Below are 9926 nucleotides of genomic sequence, written 5' to 3' on the forward strand. Positions count from 1 at the left end.
CGCACCACATGCACCACACCATCTACCCACCCCGTGATACACACCACACACACCACAAACACCACACACACCACTCACACCACACACACCACTCACACCACACACACCACACAAACCACTCACACCACACACACCACTCGCACCACACACACCACACACACCACACACACCACACACACCACTCACACCACACACACCACAAACACCACACACACCACTCACACCACACACCACACAAACCACTCACACCACACACCACACACACCACACACACCACAAACACCACTCACACCACACACACCACAAACACCACACACACCACATAAACCACTAACACCACACACACCACTCACACCACACACACCACACACCACACGCACCACTCACACCACACACACCACACACACCACAAACACCACACACCACACACACCACTCACACCACATAAACCACTCACACCACACACACCACTCACACCACACACACCATACACACCACACGCACCACATGCACCACACCATCTACCCACCCCGTGATACACACCACACACACCACAAACACCACACACACCACTCACACCACACACACCACTCACACCACACACACCACACAAACCACTCACACCACACACGCCACTCGCACCACACACACCACACACACCACACACACCACCCACACCACACACACCACAAACACCACACACACCACTCACACCACACACCACACAAACCACTCACACCACACACCACACACACCACACACACCACAAACACCACTCACACCACACAAACCACAAACACCACACACACCACACACACCACATAAACCACTAACACCACACACACCACTCACACCACACACACCACACACACCACACGCACCACATGCACCAGACCATCTACCCACCCCGTGATACACACCACACACACCACACACACCACACACACCACTCATACCATACACACCACTCACACCATTCACACCACACACACCACACACACCACTCACACCACACACACCACTCACACCACTCACACCACACACACCACTCACACCACATACACCACTCACACCACACACACCACACACACCAGACACACCACTCACACCACTCACACCACACACACCACACACACCACTCACACCACACACACCACACACACCACACACACCACTCACACCACACACACCACTCACACCATTCACACCACACACACCACACACACCACTCACACCACACACCCCACTCACACCACTCACACCACACACGCCACTCACACCACACACACCACTCACACCACACACACCACACACACCAGACACACCACTCACACCACTCACACCACACACACCACTCACACCACACACACCACTCACACCATACACACCACACACACCACACAAACCACACGGTTCCCCGGAAAGACGGTGTCACTGGGACCGCAGCCGGGGAAGGAAACTGGGCAGCAGATGCCAGGACTGGACTGGACAGTGGCTGCTGCCAACAGACTAACTCTGTTCAGAGATAGGATCAATAGGAGATAGGATCAATAGGATCAATCCAATGTATTATGTAATACTCTAACAACTACAGGGGCATATCACTCTTCAGTGTGCCGGGAAAGGTCCTGGCAAGGATTATACAACATCGCCTTGCTAGGCACGCTGAGGAGAGGCTTGCGGAGCCCCAATGCGGTTTCAGGAAAAGGCGGTCCTGCACGGATGCCATATTTTCTGTCCGTCTGCTACAGCAGAGGTGTAGGGAATTCCAACAAAACCTACATCTCTGCTTTATTGACCTGGTCAAAGCCTATGATACCATCAGTAGGCCTGGGCTCTGGGTTGTTCTTCGTGCTTTCGGAGTCCCTGACCCTCTGCTCACGCTCATTAAGGACCTTCATGATGGTGAGCGGGCCTGGATAAAACTACGTGGCCGGGAATCAGAGCCTTTTCCTGTACACCTTGGGGTGCGATAGGGATGTCCTCTGGCTCCCACATTATTTAACATCTATTTTGACCACGTAGTTCGTGAAGCCTTCAATAGCTGTGCTGGGGGAATTTCCATTTGGTACAGATATAATGGGAGGCTGATCGATGCCCGGGTGCGATCAAGAGATGGCTCCCTATTGGTCAACCCCGTTATGCATTCCGATGATTTGGTAATAGCTGCTCATTCAGAGGAGGAGTTGGAGACGCTGCTGCTGAGACTGGAGCGTGCCACTAAGAGGTGGGGCCTTACCATCAGCCCCACCAAAACTAAGCAACTGTCTGGGTATTTTGTACCATCGGGCACTCCACCCCCACAACTCCCAATCAGTGATAGGGCAGTAGTGGAGAGAGTGGAGAGTTTCCCATACCTGGGCAGTGTGTTCATGACCGGCTCCAGTTTAACAGCAGAGGTCTCACTCCGAATCAGTCGAGCGGCAATATCTTTTCATCGGTTGCGTGACGCTGTGTGTAAGCTACCCGGTCTGTCGCTCCGCACAAAGCTTCAGGTCTTCTCGGCCACAGTAATTCCCTCCCTTCTCTATGCTTGCGAAACGTGGACCCTCCTAATGGAACATCTTCGTCGGTTGGAAACATTTAGGCTGGCCTGCCTACGATCCATCCTGGGTTTAACCAGGCTGGATTGTGTGAGGAGCTCACAAATCCTTGAAAGATCTGGGCAAAGTCCCATCGATGAGCTCCTCCGGCAGGCAAGGCTGCGGTGGCTGGGTAATGTAGCCCGCATGCCCAGCCATCGCATGCCTAAACAGCTTTTTTTCGGCCGGATCGAGGGGGCTAAACGGGCGCGGCACGGTTAAAGAAGAGATGGAGTGATGTGGTACAGGAGGACGTGGAGCTGAGTGGACTTGCCGATGATTGGTACCAGCGGTGTCAAGATCGGCCTTTGTGTAGGAGGCTCGTGAAGGACGCTACTGGGCAGTTGGAGGCAGTCGCCCTCCAACAACAACGGAGGGATGGAGGAGCGACGCTCACAACAACGAGCGGAGCGCCGGGTGGCTAAAGCATAGCAAGTTGGTACAGTAGGGGGCACAGGTGGTGCATCAGCCAGTCATCTCTGTCATCTCAGTCAGTCGACCCGTGGCATCTGGGTCTGTCCCGTGACCTCCTGCCAGCGGGCGTTCGACACTTCACGTGGCCTCAAGGTGCACATGGCCTGGCACAAGCGTCGTGGTGACGTCACCGCCACTTAGTGGCGAATGGCGGTTGTTGTTGAGTGTATAGAGGTGTGTGTAAGTGTATATAAGTGTGTGTGTGTATGTGTGTGTAAGTGTATAGAGGTGTGTGTGTAAGTGTATAGAGGTGTGTGTAAGTCTATAGAGGTGTGTGTATGTGTGTGTAAGTGTATAGAGGTGTGTGTAGGTGTGTGTAAGAGGTGTGTGTGTAGGTGTATAGAGGTGTGTGTAGGTGTGTGTAAGTGTATAGAGGTGTGTGTAGGTGTGTGTAAGTGTATAGAGGTGTGTGTAGGTGTATAGAGGTGTGTGTGTAAGTGTATAGAGGTGTGTGTGTAGGTGTGTGTAAGTGTATAGAGGTGTGTGTGTAGGTGTGTGTAAGTGTATAGAGGTGTGTGTGTAGGTGTATAGAGGTGTGTGTGTAAGTGTATAGAGGTGTGTGTGTAGGTGTGTGTAAGTGTGTAGAGGTGTGTGTGTAGGCGTGTAGAGGTGTGTGTAGGTGTGTGTAAGTGTATAGAGGTGTGTGTATGTGTGTGTAAGTGTATAGAGTTGTGTGTAGGTGTGTAAGTGTATAGAGGTTGCGTAGGTGTGTGTAAGTGTATATAGGTGTGTGTGTAGGTGTGTGTAAGTGTATAGAGGTGTGTGTGTAGGTGTGTGTAAGTGTCTAGAGGTGTGTGTAGGTGTGTGTAAGTGTATAGAGGGGTGTGTAGGTGTGTGTAAGTGTATAGAGGTGTGTGTAGGAGTGTGTAAGTGTATAGAGGTGTGTGTATGTGTATAGAGGTGTGTGTGGAGGTGTGTGTATGTGCATAGAGGTGTGTAGGTGTGTGTAAGTGTGTAGAGGTGTGTGTGTAGGTGTGTGTAAGTGTATAGAGGTGTGTGTAGGTGTGTGTAAGTGTGTGTAAGTGTGTACAGGTGTGTGTGTGTGTGTAAGTGTACCGAGGTGTTCGGGTGAGTAACCCTGGCAGCGCAACGCTGCTGGCGTCTCGTGCTGCCGCCTGTACCGCGCCTTGTCCACCAGAGGGCATCGCCTACCCACGGGTTGTGTGGCGTCAGGGTGAGAAGTGGAGGGTGGGGGAGGGGTCCGGGGGTGGGGGGGCGGCTGCTGCTGCAGCGCTCAGCAAGGGGTCGTGCTTGGTGCACCACTGCCAATTCTTTATTGCATCGATCTATCTCATTCTTAGTCTCTGCTTCTATTTCCTTGCGCCCGAGTATGAACCACTACTTGTGGTACCCTCCCTGTACTCATTGGAGAGCCACGTCCAAACCACTAAATCTTCTTGTTTCTTGTGTGAAGCCCTCTCCAATATTTTATTTGATTTCTGCAAAAGGGCTGCTGCCATGACTGTGGAATGGTTGTCACGATTGACTTAAAATGTCGCGGTTCGATCTCCCAGCCTGGCCTTGAAAACATTGACCAGGATTCTTACAATTCCCTGTTTTTGTCCACCCACAGTCCATCGGTGGGTCGCGTGCAGTGGGCTAAATGGCGAGTTCTCCCACCTCTTTCAAGACGTATGGTCAGTGTGGAAAAGTTGGCCAAAACATACCCACCGGATCGGCACTCTAGACCTCCCTCTAGTGGAGGTTCTTTCACCGCCGGGACACCGGCTTGATGCTGACGATGTCTCAGGAGCAGGCCGCCTGCCTCCTGGCCAACGCCTTCTGCACATTCCCCCGGAGCAACGCCACCGGGACCCGGAGCGAGGACTCTGCCTGCCCCGACATCAACGTCAACAGGTGCAGCAGCAGCAGCCCATCACTGTGCATTACACACCGTACACCGTGTGTCATGCAGTACACACACACAGATGCCATGCTCTCTCTATGTAGAGTATTTCTTGCTGTATATGTCGCGTCGGAAATGCAAAGCACACACCACCCTGTATGCTTACCGTTGAGAGGCCGAGTTCCCCCCCCCGCGACCCCAGGTGAGGGGTTGGGGGGTTATTCCAGAGCCACCTGGAAGGTTCCAGAAAGGGGGCGGTACCGAGGGTGGAGAGTCCCTGAGGTTGGTATAAAAGACGGACCCCAGGACGGCCCGAGGCAGTGCTCTGAAGACGAAGACTAAAGACCGGCTAGGCTCGAACCCTGGGACCCCGGGACCCGACGTCCTTTTATGGGCCGGGGCCGAGCACGGACCAGTGGTCGAGACCCGCACCTTGGCTGGGTCGGGTCAGCATAGCCTCCCCTAGGCCACCCTTAGTCGGAGGACTCAGAGCCCGTAGCCCCAGTGATAGGGCACGTTAGCCCGGAGGCCATACCTCCCCAAGTAGTGGGAGTAAAAGGGGCTTCTGTTATAAGATTTAAATAAACCGTGTTGCCTCTCAGCTACGTCTCCAGTCTCCGTGGGAACCCACTACATATACACACGAAATGCTGTTCTGCACATAACGGCCATGCCACGTTTCAGTTCAAAGTAACGCTGCAGTACGTGCACAGGTTACGCTCCTTTACACATACTCTGTATTATACGGCACACACTTTCATGGTGCTGTGTACACGGTATATGATGCGTTACACATAGGCCATGCTGTATTATAAACTCCGTGCAAAGTATCAGTTTATACGTAGCCAATGTCACTGTACAAAGACAAAGATCCCCCTCATAGCCTTAACATATTTTTGAGGCAAGTGGTGTTAGTGAGGACCTAATGAGGACTGGCACAGTACACAGGGGAGTGGGTAGCCAACACCACGCATTTGTCTCCCTCGTGGTGATGTGTACACACTGCATCAGGTACTCATTTGAGGCTGAGTCGACCAATGGGAGGCCCAGGACTGGTTCAGATATTTCCCACTGTTATACCGGTAGGAACAATAGGTTCCACACTGCCTACCAGGGATTATTTGTCTGTGGTGCATATGGGGAGGGGAGGGTGGGAGGGGTGGGGCTGGGTGGGGAGGGTGGGGAGGGGCTGGGGGAGGAGGGGATGGTGGGGAGGGGCTGGGTGGGGAGGGTGGGGCTGGGTAGGGGGTGGGAGGGGTGGGGCTGGGAGGGGAGGGGAGGGGCTGGTCACCCCGTCGTGCCCTTATAAAACTCAACGTTTAACCTACACACTACACTATACACGACACGATACACTACACTTATACAAGTGTAGTGAGTTATCAGGGAGACAGACGACATAGTTGAGGCACACTCTTTTATTTAACCAAAAGGCGGTAACATTACTTGAAGGGGTAACGGCCCCTTCACCCGTACTCAATGGGAAACACCCCTAGCACCCCTGACTGTCCTATTCCCAGTCCTCCGCTATGAGTGCTAGGGGAGGCTATCTGATCCGGCCCTGGTCAAGCACGGATCCCGGCACCCAGCTAACCAGGCCGTGCTCTTACAAGAGCAGCGGTCCTGGAGCTCTTGGGGCCGCGCCACTTGCCCTGCTCGGCCCTGACAAGGACAGCGAGCCAGGGGAGTTCCAGGGCCTATTCTGCCGGTCTTCAGTCTTCCCTGGTAAGCTTCTCACACATTGGCCCCGAGCTCTCTGGCTCCCCGCCTTTTATAAGAATCCTCTCCGAGGGGTGGGGCTATGGGGGATCACAACGCCCCCATGCCCCCCCAGGGTTAACCGATGCGGACGTGGATGTAGAGACCCGTGTGTGGGTCCAGGCACCCTTGTGTTTCTGTCCACCTTTCTCCCCGTAACAACCCCTACATTTGTATTTAGTGTTGAAAAACTGGCAGGATTTTACGTACTTTGTGCTTATTAAATCCTTTATATTAAGTTCACTTGCTTTCTTGCGTGCTTGCGTGCTTGCTTGCTTCGGTCGTTTTTTAACCCACTTCCCGTGATCCAATCGAGCTGACATTTTGCACACAGACTCGTTGTGCGTGACAATTAATTTTCGTGAAAATTTTTTTCCAAAATTTTACACTGTTTAGGGAATTTTTAAAAAATATTTATTTACCAATTGCTTAATGGTGGCAGACAATCATCTGACCCATAGGTGGCAGCCATCTCAAGCCAGAGGATGAGAGGACTCTAGCCGCCACGCATATAAAGGATTTAGAGTGAAAAACTTTGTTTTTACGGGTTCATTTTTATGCTCAGTTATTTTGTGACTTGCTTACATTTTTAAACGTTGCACTAATTTTATTTTGTTTGTTGTTGTAACTTGCTGACCCTGTGCCTCGACTGCACATCTGTGAAAGAAGAGCTTCATAGCATATCGGATTCCTCTTCATCCAGTCTAAATAATTTATTCTGATTTTGGAAACCAATGCAGAATAAAACGGGGGGGGGGGGGGGTAGAACACACTCCACATTCCACACGGAGAAAGTGGCCCAAATTTGGGCATCAAACCCAGGTCCCTCTTGACTGAGTTCCAGCCCTGCCGCCTGCAAACGAACACATGTACAGTTCAAACCCCACGTGTACATTCGGTTATATATGGATGTATTTTTATAATTGGTTTCTGGGTGAGGACAAATAATGAAGCAGCCATATCTTTGCTATGTAGCCTTTCATCCAGTGTGATATTGCAAGACTAATGCCCATTTGGTAACCAGAGCCACGATGGGCAAAGGTATGCTGCGTTACTGCAGCATCGTTATTAACCTGGTTAATCTATCTCCGCACGATGGTGGGGGGGGGGGGGGTGCAATCTCTGCTATAGCAGGAAGTTGGAACGGTGTCGTGCGCATCTATTTACAGAGCGGAGCCGGCGCTGCCCCCATCCTCCGCGCTCGCCCAGGCCTCTAAATGGCTGACGGTTGTTGTGGAGGAAGAGGAGACTCCGGTGGAGGAGCTGTTGGTGCAGGAGGAGGAGACCCTGGTGGAGGAGCTGTTGGTGCAGGAGGAGGAGACCCTGGTGGAGGAGCTGGTGGTGCAGGAGGAGGAGACCCTGGTGGAGGAGCTGTTGGTGCAGGAGGAGGAGACCCTGGTGGAGGAGCTGGTGGTGCAGGAGGAGGAGACCCTGGTGGAGGAGCTGTTGGTGCAGGAGGAGGAGACCCTGGTGGAGGAGCTGGTGGTGCAGGAGGAGGAGATCCTGGTGGAGGAGCTGGTGGTGCAGGAGGAGGAGACCCTGGTAGAGGAGCTGGTGGTGCAGGAGGAGGAGACCCTGGTGGAGGAGCTGGTGGTGCAGGAGGAGGAGACCCCGGTGGAGGAGCTGGTGGTGCAGGAGGAAGAGACCCTGGTGGAAGAGCTGGTGGTGCAGGAAGAAGAGGAGATGAGGGGGGAGACAGAGGAGGTATGGACGAAGGATCAGGAGGATGAGATGGTGGTGCAGGAGATGGTGGTGCAGGTGGAGGAGACATTGGTGGAGAAGATGGTGGAGAAGGAGATGACAAGGAAAGAGGATCAGGTGATGGTGATGCAGGAGGAGAAGAGGAAGCGAGGGAGTCTGGCCCGCATAGGGAGAACCATCTGTTCACTCCTCCGACGCGTGCTGCTGTGTGGTGGACGGTCCACCACACAGTAGAGGTGGTGGTGGTGGTGGTCACGGATCGTTGTGAACCACGACCACTATCACCATACCCACCACACACACCCTGCACCCATTCACTCCCCTGTGATACCCACCACCCACCGCACACCACACACACCCTGCACCCACCCACCCACCCCATGATCCCACCCCCACCACATTCCATACAAAGGGTTAGGGGTTTAGAGGGTTAGGGATTTATAAAGTTAAGGGTTTAGAGGTTTCGGGTTATTTCAGGGATAAGGGGTTTAGGGATTTTGAGGGTTATAGGGTTTAGAGGTTGAGAGTGTTAGGGGTTGAGGGGATTCGAGAGTTAGGGGTTTAGAGGGTTAGGGATTTAAGGGTAAAGGGGTTTAGAGGGTTAGATGTTTAGAGGATTAGGCTATTTGGGGTATAGGGGTTTAAAGGGTGAAGGGTTTAGAGGTTTAGGGTTTTAGAGGGTTAGGGTTTTCAGGGTAAAGGGGTTTAAGCATAAAGGAGTTTAGAGGGTTAGGGGTTTATAGGGTTTTGGGTTTACAGTGAGGGAAAAAAGTATTTGATCCCCTGCTGATTTTGTACGTTTGCCCACTGACAAAGAAATGATCAGTCTATAATTTTAATGGTAGGTTTATTTTAACAGTGAAAGACAGAATAACAACAACAAAATCCAGAAAAACGTATGTCATAAATTTTATAACTTGATTTGCATTTTAATGAGGGAAATAAGTATTTGACCCCACTGCAAAACATGACTTAGTACTTGGTGGCAAAACCCTTGTTGGCAATCACAGAGGTCAGACGTTTCTTGCAGTTGGCCACCAGGTTTGCACACATCTCAGGAGGGATTTTGTCCCACTCCTCTTTGCAGATATTCTCCAAGTCATTAAGGTTTCGAGGCTGACGTTTGGCAACTCAAACCTTCAGCTCCCTCCACAGATTTTCTATGGGATTAAGGTTTGGAGACTGGCTAGGCCAGTCCAGGACCTTAATGTGGTTCTTCTTGAGCTACTCATTTGTTGTCTTGGCCGTGTGTTTTGGGTCATTGTCATGCTGGAATACCCATCCACGACCCATTTTCAATGCCCTGGCTGAGGGAAGGAGGTTCTCACCCAAGATTTGACGGTACATGGCCCCGTCCATCGTCCCTTTGATGCGGTGAAGTTGTCCTGTCCCCTTAGCAGAAAAACACCCCCAAAGAATAATGTTTCCACCTCCATGTTTGACGGTGGGGATGGTGTTCTTGGGGTCATAGGCAGCATTCCTCCTCCTCCAAACACGGCGAGTTGAGTTGATGCAAAGAGCTCCATTTTCGTCTCATCTGACCACAACACTTTTAGACGGTTGTC

Source organism: Lethenteron reissneri, chromosome 54, assembly GCF_015708825.2.
Source record: "Lethenteron reissneri isolate LAM-NWPU_2019-01 chromosome 54, ASM1570882v1, whole genome shotgun sequence".
Taxonomy (NCBI): domain Eukaryota; kingdom Metazoa; phylum Chordata; class Hyperoartia; order Petromyzontiformes; family Petromyzontidae; genus Lethenteron; species Lethenteron reissneri.